Source organism: Passer domesticus, chromosome 1 (assembly GCF_036417665.1).
Source record: "Passer domesticus isolate bPasDom1 chromosome 1, bPasDom1.hap1, whole genome shotgun sequence".
NCBI classification, from domain to species: Eukaryota; Metazoa; Chordata; class Aves; order Passeriformes; family Passeridae; genus Passer; species Passer domesticus.
In genome coordinates, this window is record NC_087474.1 from 11,581,023 (window position 1) to 11,596,373 (window position 15,351).

At 36.2% G+C, this 15,351-nt stretch overlaps 1 long non-coding RNA gene across 1 annotated transcript; it reads right to left on the minus strand.

Annotated features, from left to right (window-relative positions):
* Positions 1-1,578: 1,578 nt before the first annotated feature.
* Positions 1,579-13,032, minus strand: LOC135287063 (uncharacterized). Its single transcript, XR_010350961.1, has 3 exons — positions 12,817-13,032; positions 12,651-12,683; positions 1,579-1,741 (listed from the first exon to the last, which is right to left on the minus strand). It is a non-coding gene; the product is annotated as an uncharacterized LOC135287063 (long non-coding RNA).
* Positions 13,033-15,351: the final 2,319 nt, after the last annotated feature.

A 15,351-nucleotide genomic window follows, 5' to 3' on the forward strand; every position in this document is an offset into this window, starting at 1 on the left:
TACTTGTGACTGATATGAAATTTTTGCCTATAATTTTTGGTGTCTCATATAGAGATTGAGAGAAAAGGCAGCTTCTGAGTATCTGTGTTCAAGAAGTGTTTGAACGAGACTCTGTGATTCTTGGAGTGTCCTGTGCAGAGCCAGGAGTTGGGCTTGATGACCCTGATGGGTCTCTTCCAGCTCAGGTTATTCTATGTTTCTATATAATTCTGTTATATCCACAGAATTTCAGTGCACTCCCCCTGCATATAAAACTCTCTGAGTCAGGTTCTATTTGTGACAAATCTCAAAGTCCTTGGTCAGGCAAATAAGCTGTAGCAGTTTAAGGTCAGTTTTTAGCTGCCATGAGATCAGGGCAACAAGGCCCTTAAGGGCTGCAGGTCTAATTGAGGAGTCATGAATGCTGGCATGTGATAACACTCTTTAAACGTGTCTCTGATCTCTGACCCTGCTCCTCAGTGACAGCACAGTCCAAGGGCCAGGAATGTTTCAGGGTGGACAAAGCACATCCAGGCACAGAGTCACTTCTAGCTCATTTCTAAACACACAGGTCTGAAAGCTGGATTGGGGCAGGTCTAGGGTCCTGTCTGATTGCCACAAGTATTTCTTCAGCAGGCAATCTTCAGGTAAGATGAGCACAAAGAAGATTCTTTCCATGTTTAAGTGTTGCTTTAGCAAGATGCAAGAGCCAAAGTAAAGCCAATAACCTTACTAATTAATTGGTAAGACAGTTCTGGTTATTTGGGTCTCTGTTCCTGACAAGCAGGCGTACCATACCAGGCCAGGCCTGAAAGAACTCTTCCTGATGGATGACTTTGACTGCTGTGTTACTACTGAAAATAGAGATAAAACACCTTCTCTAGATCTGAAAGCATGTGGCAGAACTCACATGTGCAGTTAACCCAAATTTCACAGTGATCAGAGGTGACCATACTCACACTGCTGCAGGTGAATGGTTCTCCAGCCTCAAGGACTTTGTCATAAATGCTGGCTTGGCCCTTGCCCGTGGTTTGGGACAGCAGATGAACCACACTGGGGTCCATCCTGATTGTATGGTTATGTAGATGATTGTGTCATCGAGACCCTGGTCACATGCAGTTAATAATATGGATATGTCCTTGAAAAACTTGGCTTCTGTTCATGTAAGTGTAGAGATGGGAGTCAAGCTAGGAGTATAAATCAATTACTACTAACAATGCTGTTATTAGGAAAATGTGTTTGAGATCATCCCTGCACACTGAAAGGTTCGGGGAAGCACTCTGCCTTGAAAAAATGTAATGTCTTTTAGAGATTGTAAGCTAATTAAATATTTTCTTAAAGTTTATTAGCAGTAATGTATTAGAGATGTAATGGTCAAAAAATATTAATATGGCTCACACATGTCAGTAAAAGCAATCAGCTTTCAGAGTGTTTCACCCCAAGGTTGTATTTTGAAGCACATGTAAGGAAAGATAAATCAGGGAGAGTTGATTCTCTATGAGATTACTGTTTTTGTCACAGAGTGACTGATTTTAATAAAGTTAACATTTCAAGAAAACATTCCAAAATGTGCTCTTTGTGTTTGCAGTCCACCGGCCTCCATTCATTTGACCAGAACCAAATACAAAGAAGAAAATCAGTACTGCTGTTGAATTCCATTTCATGCCTTATGTTAGAGATTTGTAAAACTGTCCCTTGCTGACTTGGAGATAAGCGGAATAGCGATGAATTCAGCTTCAGGCAAGCTGCTTTTCAAGCAAACCTGTCAGGAGACGGAAAGACTGTTCATAATAATTCATTCTTGTGCAGTGTCTCAAGCGATTAGTGGAGGTATAGGGCAGATCTGAAAAACAAATAACATTAACATACCCTAAAAAAAAAATCTACAAAAGCTAAATGCCTGAAAAACCCTCCCAAAACCCAAACCCAAATAATAATCACATTACTCATTGTAGAGGAGTGGAAACTTTAGGGTAAGCACAGGAACCAGTATTAAGGGATTAATTGTCAGGAAAAAAGGGTCCTTGTCTATAAAGTGCTTTTATGAGAATATACAATCCAAAGCACAGCAGAGAACGGGATTTAATTCACTGTATTTTTACAAAATGCCTGCTCAAGAAAACAATCTCTGGGGCATCAAGTGTAAATGAACTGTGAACATAGAGATCGCCAGTTGGAAAATAATGTCAGTGTGAGCAACCAGAAATATGCAGAATCAGCTTGCAGCAGTGTGCTACAACTGAGCAATTCAGCCACCAAATCATTTTTCCCCTGAGAGCAACAAGCTTTTAATCAGTATCCAAACTGAATTTAGATCTTCCAGTGGAGCAAGGATTTCCACTTAATTGAAGCAGAAGGACCAGTGCCATGGACAAAATCACAGATGTAATTATACCACAGTCTTTTTCTGCTTCAGAGAAATGCAATGGGATATTCTTTCTATTTTTGGAAGAAATGCTAAAGATTTATGGGAGCAAAGTGTGCAACAAAAAGTGAGAGGATAAAGTTAACTTTTTCTAGATTTATGACAGTATTGTGGATTTTGAGCTATTATTATGAGTGTCTGTGAAATGCCAATAAATAACAAAACACGAAAACCACCAAATTACCTCAATGAATGCAGTTCACAAGGATATTTTTTCTCTAGTAATTCCTGTGAGATGAATCACCTACAAAGCTACAGTACTTGGAGCAATTTTTGATATGGGTCTTATTTAACAGTAGGAAAAAAAAAAAAAAAAAAAGAAAAGAATTCAGAGTTTTAAGAGTTTTGAGGCATAATTTGCTATCTCTACTTGCTCTTAGTAGAAGACCAACAGGGTAGGAAAAAATGCGCCCTTCTGTCTGGTGAATCATTATCTCTCTTTCTCACAGTTTCTAATGCTATCTTACCTTTTAAAATTCAAGTGATATTTAAAGTTTTTTCTGTTAGAAGCACATTGAGAGAGAACCCTCTGTTTGCAATCCAGTTCTGGCTACAGCTGAATTATCTGAGCACGGTGCAAGGAGCAGGAGCAAGGCACTGCTGGCCAGAGGAAAAGCCCTAAAATATTAATGATACACCATAGAGCATCCTTGCTGAATCTTAAAGTAACTCTGCTCCTGGCTACTGTGATTCTTTTTCCTCTAAATGTAGGTAGCAAATAGCATGAAGAGGCAAAGCCCTGACAAACAAGAAAAAAAAATTAAAAATTCGAGCTATAGTGCAGAGAAGCTGAAGTGAACAGAAGGATGTGTGATATACCTAAAACTGGCTGTTAACAGAGGCAGTGCCTCTTTTGCTGTGTCTCTGATATGAAGGTAGAACTGATGAGGAACTGGGATGGGGGACAGGCTGGGATTGGTCATGGAGTCAATGTTTCCAGGAGGGCAACAAGGATCTGATAGGGCCTGAGTTTTTCTCGGCTTTAACACCAAACGGTAACAGAGGCAAGTAATTGATCTCTTAATGCTTTACTGAACCCATCTCCTCATGCCACTTTCTGTCCCACTGCAAACACTGGAAGGAGAACATCTGTGGAAAATGTCTGTCAGTCTTGTCTGCCAAGGTAAAAAAAGAGAGATGTTTGCTCTGCATTTTGAGCCCAAGGCTCCCAACTCAGCAGTCAGGTGCAGTAAGATGGGGCCTAAAGGCTCCAGACACAGCTGTAAATGGTAAATGTCCCAGAGAGGAATAAAAAGAAAAGATTACAGTAATGTTTAGAATATGGAAAGTTTGGAAGAAAATGACATAGTAGAGTGCCAACATCCAACAGAGAAAATAAATACAACCAGTGGGTAAGAACAATTATAAGAACTCAGATGTCAGTCTTCCTCATGTCATCAAATCTCTTCTTTTGGTGGTATATATGGCTGCTTTCTAAATAAGGAAGTTCATTCAAATGGCATTGAATTTCAGAATGTATAAAATATTACATTAAAAATAGCAAAGAGATATTTAGGGGGGAATTATATTTTTGCAAACACAAAAAAGTCCATAAGAAATAATTTACTTCCAATGAATATTTATTTTTCTTGTAATATGCAAGGGCAACACTGGACTCAATATTTTGCTGAAAAAGTACTTTTGTTCCCATTTCTGTTCATTTTGTCTTAAAGAATTAGGGCAGCTAGAGGAAAAACAGCAAAAAAATGGCAGCAGTAGCCATGAAGGAACCTGCAGCTGCCCTGTAGTGCAGACTGCAGTAAGGAACACGTGTTGGCTGACCAGTCAATGGGAGGGGAGCAATAAAAATATGAAATCCACAGGTATCCTGAGAAAAAATGATTAAAAATTATCTTATGAAGTTAAAAAATAAGTCCTCTTCTGGACTCCTCTAGTGTTTCACTAAAGCTAAGTGGGTGGAGATTGGAGTTTAGCTCAGTATCAGAAAGAGGAATGGTATCACAATAACCTTCCTGTTGAAAAATCATGATGAGAGCAAATGCACTGAAGAAGATTATAATAATTTTACAAGAGCTAAATATCTGCAGATATTTGTTTTACACAAATTACATAGACTTGGAGAAGATGATATACTTTTTTTGGAGATATTTGTTAGACTTCCCTGTCAGGAGATTAAAACATACACATCTCCTCAAAGGGTCATAACGTTAGACAAATTTAACAATATCAAGACCTAATAAACTTTGAATGATTGATTCCTAAGAAAGAGTCTGTCTTAGGCCATTTTTAGTGCTTGAAGTGGTATTTCATTTTGTTATTGATAGTTTTATGCTGGACCTTTTTCTGTCTCCCTGTTTAATATGTTTTTGATTTCTTATGATACTTAATATTTTTGTACTCATTCTTTCAAGCAGTGGCTTCTAAAAATATTAAACAAATGTATTACTTGCTGCTGGAAGCTGTGATAACTTATTATAGTAGTTATTTTTGTAAAAAAATACATACAAATTAATTTTTTTATATTATCAATATAATTTAAGAAGCAAGGTGAGTATAAGAAAAATCTCAAATTAATGAGCAAACAAATGAAATATATTTGAAAATTACTTTATCAGGAGCAAATGAAGGAATAGAAAATGTAAAAAGAGGTATTCACTTACATATTTTTTCTGTCTGGATAAAAGAGGGACAGACATCCTGAAAGTGCCCTAGTAATGGTAAGAGGAAAGGGATGATAAAGTTGACATAGATCTTTACAGTTCTCCAAATCCTGATGAAGAATTACAATTTTTTTTCCTTTGACTGTGTGTCAAAGCATAGGAGAATCTGGAACTATGATTACTGAGGAATTTGTAGAACTGGGAAAACTGACTAAGTAATATGCTCTGGAGGTCTTCAGTGACTCCTTTTGCCCTCTTTTTATTCAGAACCTAAGGAAAGACTGCAGGGAGAGAAGATGCAGGGTCTTGGCCTCACTCAGGAGATCACAGCAGCACAGAGTCATTCAGGTGACAGGAAGTCCAGGAGGTGCTCAGAACTGGGTCAGCAAAAGTTCAGATGGGGTTGCTTAGGGATTGATACAGATGAGTCTTGAAAACCTCCACAGATGAAGATCACCAAGCCCAAAGATAATTTTCAAGATAATTTCACTCTTAATATTCAAGGATAATATTAAGAATGAATTTCATACTGTGCTTGCTGACAGAAAGCAGAGCTAGAGGGATTTTTTGGATTGCTCATAGTAGCATTCTTATATCCTTCTAAATTCAATTTAAAAAGTAATTGAGAACGTGGTGAAAATGTTACAGCAGAATGCAACATTGATCATAGTGGTAATTTATCAAAAACATTATAGAAACAAGCATAAAGGAGAGTAGGAGAGCAACACAGTCAACTCTGGAACTTTTAAGCCACTTAAAACACTCAAAAGAAACGTATCCTCAGTGAAAACCAGAACATTTTACTTAGGAAAGGTAAAAGCAGAGAAGAACAAAATACTGTTGTTATTAGATCTAGTCTCAAGAAGGTTTCAATTAGCAAAGAACAACAAAAAAAAAAAAATCTAGAATGGCTGTCATCTGTGAGAGGAAGAGTTTTCTCAAGGAAGTAACGATACCTAGACAAGATATTCACAAGTCTAAAAAGGTTTTTCTCTTTCAGTATTCACAAAAATACATCTACACTTCTATCTTTCAGAAAAAGTGATAGAAGGTGTTTGTGTAATTTCTGATTTTCTTAATACTAATTAGATACATTCTTTCAGTAACTGAACTTTTTTTTTTTTTCAGCAGTTTTTAGGACATGAAGTAAAGAGGAAGAAAATAAGTTTGGCAGGTTTTTCTCATGTATTTGCTGGGGAATCCAGAGATCTTATGGAATAGCCATTTTTTTTCTCACTCTGCTAACCAGATAAGCCTCTTAATGTCCTACAAGGTAGCAAAAAACCTGTCTATACCGTAAAGTCTTTCAGAGAGTAACATCCAGTTTATGAATTTCACAGTATTCAATGTCACTCCTCACTACTGTTGTTAAAGGTCCAGTGAATGGTGCAGATAAGATCAGGGACTCTCTTCTTCCCAGAACTGCAAATGGACATTAAAAGTGTTTTTTCTAAAGATATCTGAAGGGGAAGTGTATTTGATGTGATCTGATTTTCAGCAGATATAACTGTTGATTTCTTTCCATTATATGCTGCCTATAAAAAGAGGAAGAGATTTTTTTTGTAGCAATCCCTTTTCTAAAGCTGACTCACTCTAACACAGCAGTCAATTCATATCTTGGGTTATTTTTCACTCACACACCTGAGCAAATTACTTCCTTATCTCATAGGGTGTAATGTTCTAGTCTGTAGTCTTTCTTACGTTGTTAAATATATTGTTAAAAGAAAAACAGATTGAGTTTTATACCAAAGAGTAACTCTGGAGTAAATGTAATGCAATCTATCACAACATTTCAGGGATCCTGCAGTAACTAACTAACACTTCAAGTGGTGTATTTCTAATTGTAATTAATGTTATTTTTCTGAATAATTGATTTTACCAGTAATAAAAACCAGAGAATAAAATTTATTTTCATGTGCAGATCATTAAATAAAAAGGAATATTTTAATTATTTTCTAAAATACATGTTTACATGCACTAAATCATTGTTTTGATTTTTTCTTTAAAAGATAAACCATTGTAAAACAAACCCCAAAAGCCAATGGCTTAATTTAATATACAAAAGCATTACTCTCCTCTGCAAGGGAAAGAGAGCAGCAGCTAAATTTAATTCTGATGTATCCAGTTCTTACCCTTTTGACCGTAAGTCCCAAATCCATTTCTCTGTATGAATTACAAGGGAAAGGAAGGGGTAGGTGGAAGAGGGTGGAAGAGGAGATGAAGGGAAAAGTGAATATGGCATGCTGGTTTTTTCCTTAAAAGAAATGTCAGACTGAAAAATGGAAAAAATTCCAAAATTGTCTAATGGCTAAAATTAAGTTCTCAAGAAAAAAAAGTTTTTCTTTTCTACTAGACACAGCCCCGCTGCTTTTATTGTGTTTTTGGTTACAGGGCAGATTCTCTGGCATGAGTTCAGTGAAGAAAGTTTTGCCAGAGCTGATGGGCCAGGCCAAGCTACAACTTGAGACACCTCAGGAAAACACAGAGATGGCATCTGTGACTGCGTCCTTTCTTGGGGAGCACTGGGGAGGACAAAGAGGAGTGGCTGGGACAGGGTGTGCCTTGCCCAACCCTGCTGTCTGTGGAATGCTGGAGCCAAGCAAAACCTCTTGGGAGGAGCTCTGCTCCTTCCCATAAAAGTGATAAATAGTGTACACTGATCCAAAAACCTGATCTCCTTTTAGCTCAAAAAAACCTAAGCAAAAAATCCCCAGCCCCACACAGATTATTTTCCTAGTGGGTGTGGTCTGTTGCTGCACAACCTATATATGGAATTGTAAATGCAAAAGTATATGACTTTTTGAAATGGAAAATTATAAAAAATAGTTTCAAAAAGAAAAAAAAATCTTAAGTTTTTTCATTGCTCTATGTATGTAAGGTGGGGATATTGGTTAATAAATTGTAAACCACAAAATTTATATCTAAAAGAAGGTTTATATGAAATAACCCCAAGGTAATGTTGTTCTAAAAAGAAGAGTAAATTATTTCCCAGCCTTTAAATGCTTTACATTCCATCTCTTGATTTTGCAATCACACCAGTTTTGTTAGTACTTTTTTTGCATTAAATTTCTTGATGTTTTTTAGGGAGTTGGAGACCTGAAAGGTGAAATAGCTTAACAGATTTTATAGAAGAAACAGGCCAGTTATTTTTGTAAATTACATGTGTCCTTTGTATATTACAGTGGAAGATGATTCACAGTCCTGTTCTGTGGACATCTAAGGGTAAATCCAGAGTATAAGCAAACATATAATAGAACTAAACCTTGAAGATTATTATTAAATTAAAACAAAATGTGCTATAAATAAATAAATAAGCATGGATCATTTTCAGTTTTAGCAAAAGTATACCAAAGATTGCACCAGGTAAGTTCTTTGCTTCATTAAACCTCTGTGTATAAGAAAAAGAATGTTGTCTTCATTCGTGCATGGGGTTTGAAATACTTGTAAGTTACATAAGCACTAAACTGATTTTTTTCCTTAATACAAGATTGTTTTGCATCACAGATGAGATTTATAGGCAAAAAAAAAAAAGTGCAATCCCTAGATTTATAGTTTCCAATAAGTCCAAACATTTTATCACTGAAACCTAAAACCACCATAAATATCTTGGAAGGTTTCAAGAAAATGAAATAATACCATATGGACACTACCACTGGAATTTTTTATTCAAAACTGATTAGGTAATCTACAAAAAAACTGATATCAAAGAGAAAACTGGAAGTAAAACCACAGGAATGGCCAATACATCTGTGTGAAGTCTCCCAAATTTTGAGATAAATGGTCAAAAAGGGAGGTGGCTGCAAATTTTCAATATTTTTGGGTGACCTTCCAATCCTGCCCAACAGCAATATCTTGCAATATTTGAAAATTCAAAGAGTGATGAGGCTTGAATTATACATTTTTATTACCATAAGTTTTGCACAGTCATATTACTGGCAAGTGATAAAGTAAATAAAAGCTATGTACAGGTTTTTCAGCATATGGGAGTACACTTTTTTGGCCTTTCTGCTTTGTTTCAGTAGCATTCACAGGAAGCTATTTTAGGAATTTACTGGATTTAAATTATAGCAACTGTGCTAATTTGCTTTGTGTCTTAGTGCATTATGGAGATATTATCCATGCTGGTTGCAGAGAGTGAATTAATGAAAGTGGATAGACAAGCAGGATAAAGAAATTTTATGAGGAAAAGGTTTTTTCCAAATGAATAATTATTCCATAATCAAAATCTTACTTGAAACTCATAGAATAATATACTTCACTTTTACTCATGCTAACATATCTGATACTTCTTTCATTGAAATACTCTGATAAATTAATGTATGGGTTTAGATTTTTAAAAAATTATAACAAGTGTAATACATGCATGTATTAGATCTTTAATACATCTTTGAAATATGTGTATTTCTCCCTTGAAATTTTCATGTTCAGCATCTTATTATCTTTCAGAACAACCTGTGATAGCATAAAAATTTTAGTTTTTCTGAATCAAGTGAAGTGGGAATTATTTCCGTATTAAAACATTTTGGTCAAGATAATAAGGAAATTCCTTTGATACTATCTAATTCATTTTGGTCCAAATAGATGTACTGAAACCACCAGAATCTAATGTGATACAGGCTGGAATCTGAATACAAGATATTTCTTAACACCTGAGTTTTTATGGTAGAATTCCCTGGTTTTTATGACTAGATCAGCTAAAGCTTTTAGAAAGTTTGTAGTATCATGAATAATCATGGAAATAATAAATCAGTGACATAATCAGAGTTGATAATGAGCTGCTCAATATGTACATGGCCGTATATTTTATTAGGAGTCTTAAAAAAACTTAATCTTTATTATGTTTTGTAATTATAGTATAGTATTATATACCTAAACTAATACAAAAGTCTAGAAGAATTTTGGAAATTCTTTAGCATTTAGCAATATAAATACACTTTCATCTTCTGAAAAATTGAAAAAAACTCTCACTCTAAAACCAAAACCCAAATCAGTCCTTACACAATCACCCATACTTTCCTCATAAATCTGTTTCCTAGGTAACAAGTAGATCATGATAGAACTAAATTACAATGTAGAAGGGAACAACAACCTGCAGCATCTCCATGTTAAAATTTTTGACAAAGGTTTCTGCACCAAGGGTAGTGCATTGCAATATGCATAGATCAGTGACATTTAAAATTACTGTCTTACACCTTAATATTTTTTTTGTTGTATTCATTCATTTTGGTTTAGAGTATTTTTTCCCTGAAACAGTTTTATTCCTAGTTGTGGTGCAGTATGAAAAATACATAATGAAGTTGTTTCCTATTACACTGAGTGCCATAGAGTTTCAAACTTAGGGACTGTGCCTTACTTGTTGATGGAAATTCTAGAGTGACAATAGAAAGGAAAAGTAGAGAAATGTTTTCATGAATGGAAAAGGGAGTCATCATGGGACTCACCTCACCTACCTTTGACCCGGTAAAAATCATATGCCTTGGAATTACTTTCTTGTGAGATTAAAAAAAAAAAAAAAAAAAAAGGAAATTGGGATGATCTCAATGAGATGCTTCACTATAGAGGACTGAAAAGCAGCAAACTATTACTGCATGCATACTCCCAGGTACACATCTCCCATGCAAGAAAAGAAGCCTAGGTACTAAAGGCTCCTAAAGAGCTACTTGTTGCGATGTGATGTCATGGCTTGTCTCAGTTTCCCTGGTGTCTCCCTGAAGTTTTCTTCCCCAGGTGGGGTGTCAATCAATCACCTCTCCTTTCCCCACCCTTGACCGCTGCTGAGCATCGTCTGTCAACCCAGAAATTCCAAGGGGAGCGTGGAGTGATTGGCAGGTTCAAAGGATGCTCTCCACCCCCTGGGGGGCCATTGGCCCACCCAGGTGTCCTTCTCACCTGAGACCTCCTCCCCTCATACCTGGGTTGGTGCTCCCTGTGTTCCCTCCCCTTTCCCTCTCCCCAGGTAAAAGGGCAAGCAGACCATACAGTTGGGAGTTTTGTTGGAGAGTTCTGTTGGAGTTGTTGCAGGATTCAGAGGCCGTGCGGCCCAAATTAAAAACTCTGGATTAAAAACTCTCCTTCAGGACCCACTCCTTTCTCCACCTCGCCTTAAAGGATTCTCCAGCACAGCAGGGCCTGAGGAGTGATCCCACATCAGCAAGTTCCATCCTCAAGCACTGGAGCTCGGGACGTGCCAGGACTTGTCTCCACGTGCCCAGCTGTGACCACAGGTACTGAATAGAATTTCTGGGGAGAAAACTCCACAGGTGCCGCTATTTTGTTCAGCAGCTGGGACCAGGCAGACCAAGGCAGGCCAACTCAGTAATAGTGGTAAACTCCAATAGCTACTAGTTATGTAAACAAGATATAAATTCATTATAACTCACTCTTGAAAGAAAGTGAACATTTCCAAAGTTTTTGGAAAGCTGAAAGATAGTTAATTCTCACAGATTGTTTGACACTTTCATGCTAAGCCCCTCATCTTTAAGTTCAGGATTCTTATTTCATTGAATAATCTGAAATTTATAATAAACCAGAAAAAACCCCAACAAAACAACAACCCTCCACCACCACATAACAAAACAAACAAACAAACCACCACTACAACAGCAACAAAAACAGAAAAATGTTTCTCCCTGTACTGCAGGAGTCATTGATTTCAATAACATGAAATTAAAATTATGGTCAATAATGTTCTGATTGCAGTGTTAGGAAATAGGGCCACCTGACTTTGCCACATAAGTGATAGGTTCAATTTGAGACTAAGGCAATTTGAAGTAATTCTACTCTCAGTTGGTTGGGTTCAGCCTCTACTGATTCCATTATGAAAGGCACCTTAAAGCTGGATGAATAGGGTAGTTGCAATCTAGTAGAAATGCATGTTTATAGTCACATATTAAGAAGCAGCAGGAATAAGTATTATTTGTTCTTCTGAGGATTTGTGAGTAATAGTTTTATCAAGATTTAGTGCTTATAGTCCATCCTTAAACATCCTGAGCACACAGACTGTGAACTAGAAGATCACTTAATTCAGTTTTAAAGTTGAGCCAAAAATGAGAGCTTAATACAGGCCATCAGCTAAAATGCTCAGCATTGACAAGTTTGCCTAACTCGTCAAATCTGGGACAAATGCATATTTTGCAGGACAAGAGATGTGGTAAGAAACACCTGAGATACAATCCCAGTGAGAAAGAATTTGGCTTTGTTTTCAAACCCCATGCACACTCAAAAGAGTAGTTTCTGCTTTACAGCTTTTGCTAGGGAAAACAGACAAAATGGCATTTGTGTAATTGGATGATGTCTTTGCTCACATGGTATGGCTTTATCTTTCACAAACTTTTATGAGAGCTCTTTGATAATATTTGCGTTCAGAGCAAAGCTGCCAGATTTTTTGGCTTTTATCCAGTTCCGCTCAGGGACAAGTAATTCTGGCAAGTTGCCAGATATATTTTTGTTTTCATTTTCAGTAATTGGAATCAATTCTTACAATCTCTGTTTTTCCTAAGGTCTTTTGTCCCATTAAAGGTGACTGCCATGAGTTCAGGTTGAATCATGCAATGCACAAGCATTTCAGAAAAAAAATACAGATGGGAATGGAGACCCCAAGCCTTTTAAGTAGCAGCTACACTTACATGTCTCTCAAGCTTTTCTATTTGAACAAAAATCTATTTAAAAAAAAACAAACAACTAAAAGTCACTTTTCTGTATTTGATTTTGCCAGTACTACAACATTTTATGTTGTAATATATAATGGCAGTATTACAACATTTACCAGTTTACTTGCTTTGGATAACCTACCCTAGAAGTTCTGCCCAAGGTGCAGAGGATGAGATGTCTGATTACAGCGAGGTGAGCCTGCAGCTCATCCCACAGGATCAGCTTCTCACCATGCCCACACTGTACATGAGTCCTTCAAGGCACAGTGAGGAGGCTTGGCAAGACTCTATCCTCTCTTTTTCTGTGCCTGAAGAGGGTGGGTAAAAGGTGGGGGAAAAAAGTGTTTTCCTGATTCTACCTTGTATTGACCACCAGGTAACTGATTTCAGTGGCCAGTAAGGACCTTCAGCTGTGGGCTGATGGCTTCTCCTTTTCACTGTCCTCTGACAAAAAAACAAACAAACAAAAAAAACAAAAACAAAACCACCAAAAAACCAAAACAAAAAACCTTTTGAGAACACTTTTCAGGATACTTGGAGACCTGCTATAGATTCAGCTCCTTTTTGTTTGTTTTCCTCTTTTGTTCAATCAGCTGACTGCCTTCTCCATGCTCTATAGGTGTAAGAGGTGCCTAAAAGAACACACTTCAGGTGCAGGTGACACAATGAAAAACCCCTGAACTTACAATACCTGATGGGGCTGGTACTGAAGAGCTTAACAGCTTAAAGCACGCTATTACAAATTTTTAAGGAGTTTCTATCTGCATTTTCAAGAAGATTGTGATGAATAGACCTTGCGTGAATAATTAAATGCAATCTATTTTCATAAATTATATCTGTCATATGATAGACCTAGTAATTAAATAATTGGAGCTGGAAATCTAGAGCTTTCTGAAAGAAAAAGACAAAAGAAAACTAAAAGAAAAAAAAGGCAGAATTCAATAATAAAAGTGAAGTGAATTTCAAGAACTGTTGTTCAGACTCAAAGATTTCAACTTAACAAAGTGAGATGATTATGTAAAAATGTAATTCTGGACTGCTAAGATTTCTTCTACACTTGTCTGCTGTTTGATATGCTGCTACTCACAATATTCTCTGGCAGATGCTACTGTTTGTGCTTTCACTATTCTTAAAATGACCAAAGCTCACAAAAAATTGCAGTCAGAATTAATAACAAAAGCTCCATATATTTCTTTTGTGTTTGTTTCAGCCAATAGATACATTATACAAGTATAATGACAGTCTATGCATATTTAAAACTGTAGGTTAGAAAGTAATTATTTGGGACTCTAAAACATTTAGCAAAGAATAATATAAAAAAACATATGCAAGCATCTGTGAGCTGAAGGTCAGATTAACAACTTGGTGATAAAACCTTATGGAATCCTTTTTTCTCCCTAAGAAATGTTCTGTATTGGCAAGAGGGAAGGATTACGTGTGGACACGAGAACTTGTCATAGAATGTGACATAGGTGGACTGACCTTAATGCCCTCTGCTTGCTAAGGTTTGATTAACTCTTTACTATATAAGTAGGACATAATATGTTTCCTTCATTTTATGGCTTTTTTCTCTTTAATCCAAGACACACAAAGTACTAGAAATAGTTTTATTTTCAAATTACGTTAACACAATAGCTGATTCTAATACTTTTTCATCTCTAGTTTTTCTTTTTATTCCACATGTGTACCACAGATCAAATACCACTTTATGAAAATACTTGAATACAGAAGAACAAAATTTTAAAAAGAACACAAATTTTTACTTTTAAATAACCATTTCTCATAGTTTTCTGTGTGTTTTGAACATCTCATCTAATTCCAGGGCTAACACACAGACAAATGAACAAATTTCATTAGATTGAATTGCACTTTCATTGTAAAGAGTAAGGATTGCTAGAAATGTGTCCTGACCTGAACTAAGACTTCAAGAATGTTTTTTGCTGATATTGCACTAGAAAAAAAATGTATTTTAGAATGATTAAAAAATGCTCTTAGCTTTTGGAATCTGCCAGAAAATTGACATTTTGAAAATAAATTTGTGCAAAAAAATTTAATTAAGAATGTTTTTATTTATTGAGTTTGTCCAAATATAGTCCCTGCAAAACTTTAACTGTAATTAAATTCCAAACTTCTGTTCCTTTTGGAGCTGAACTAGACTTTCTGCATTGACTAGACATGAACTAGACATTGACAAAATGGTCCAGGCAGTTTTCACAACCTGAAGATAAGTGCAGTGGCATTGGTTAATATGCATCAGAAAGACGTTTAGAAGATTTTGCCATTTTTCAAGTCTTTTCCCTAGCTTTTTTTTTTTTCTATAACATAAGGGCATTCTAGCAGAAAATGTAATTGATTGATAATATTCCTTTTTGATTACCAATTTGTAAGTGGGCCCTTAAGAATTTTCCCATTACTTCATACTTTCCTTCCCCATCCCAGTCAGGTGCAGTGAACTGCATGCTTTGCAAGAGAAAAAGAATTGGCTTAGCTATCCCCTTATTAATTTTCAAATAATTTTTAACTTCATATGTATTGAAAAGATAGAAAAAATGTGCTATATATCAAGTTAGTCAGTAGATGACAAATGATGGCCCCTCACCACCAGCCCATATGCTACTTGCTGTGCAGATTGTGACTGAATAAAAAACGGAGTTCTATTGTAGACAGGCAAATCTGT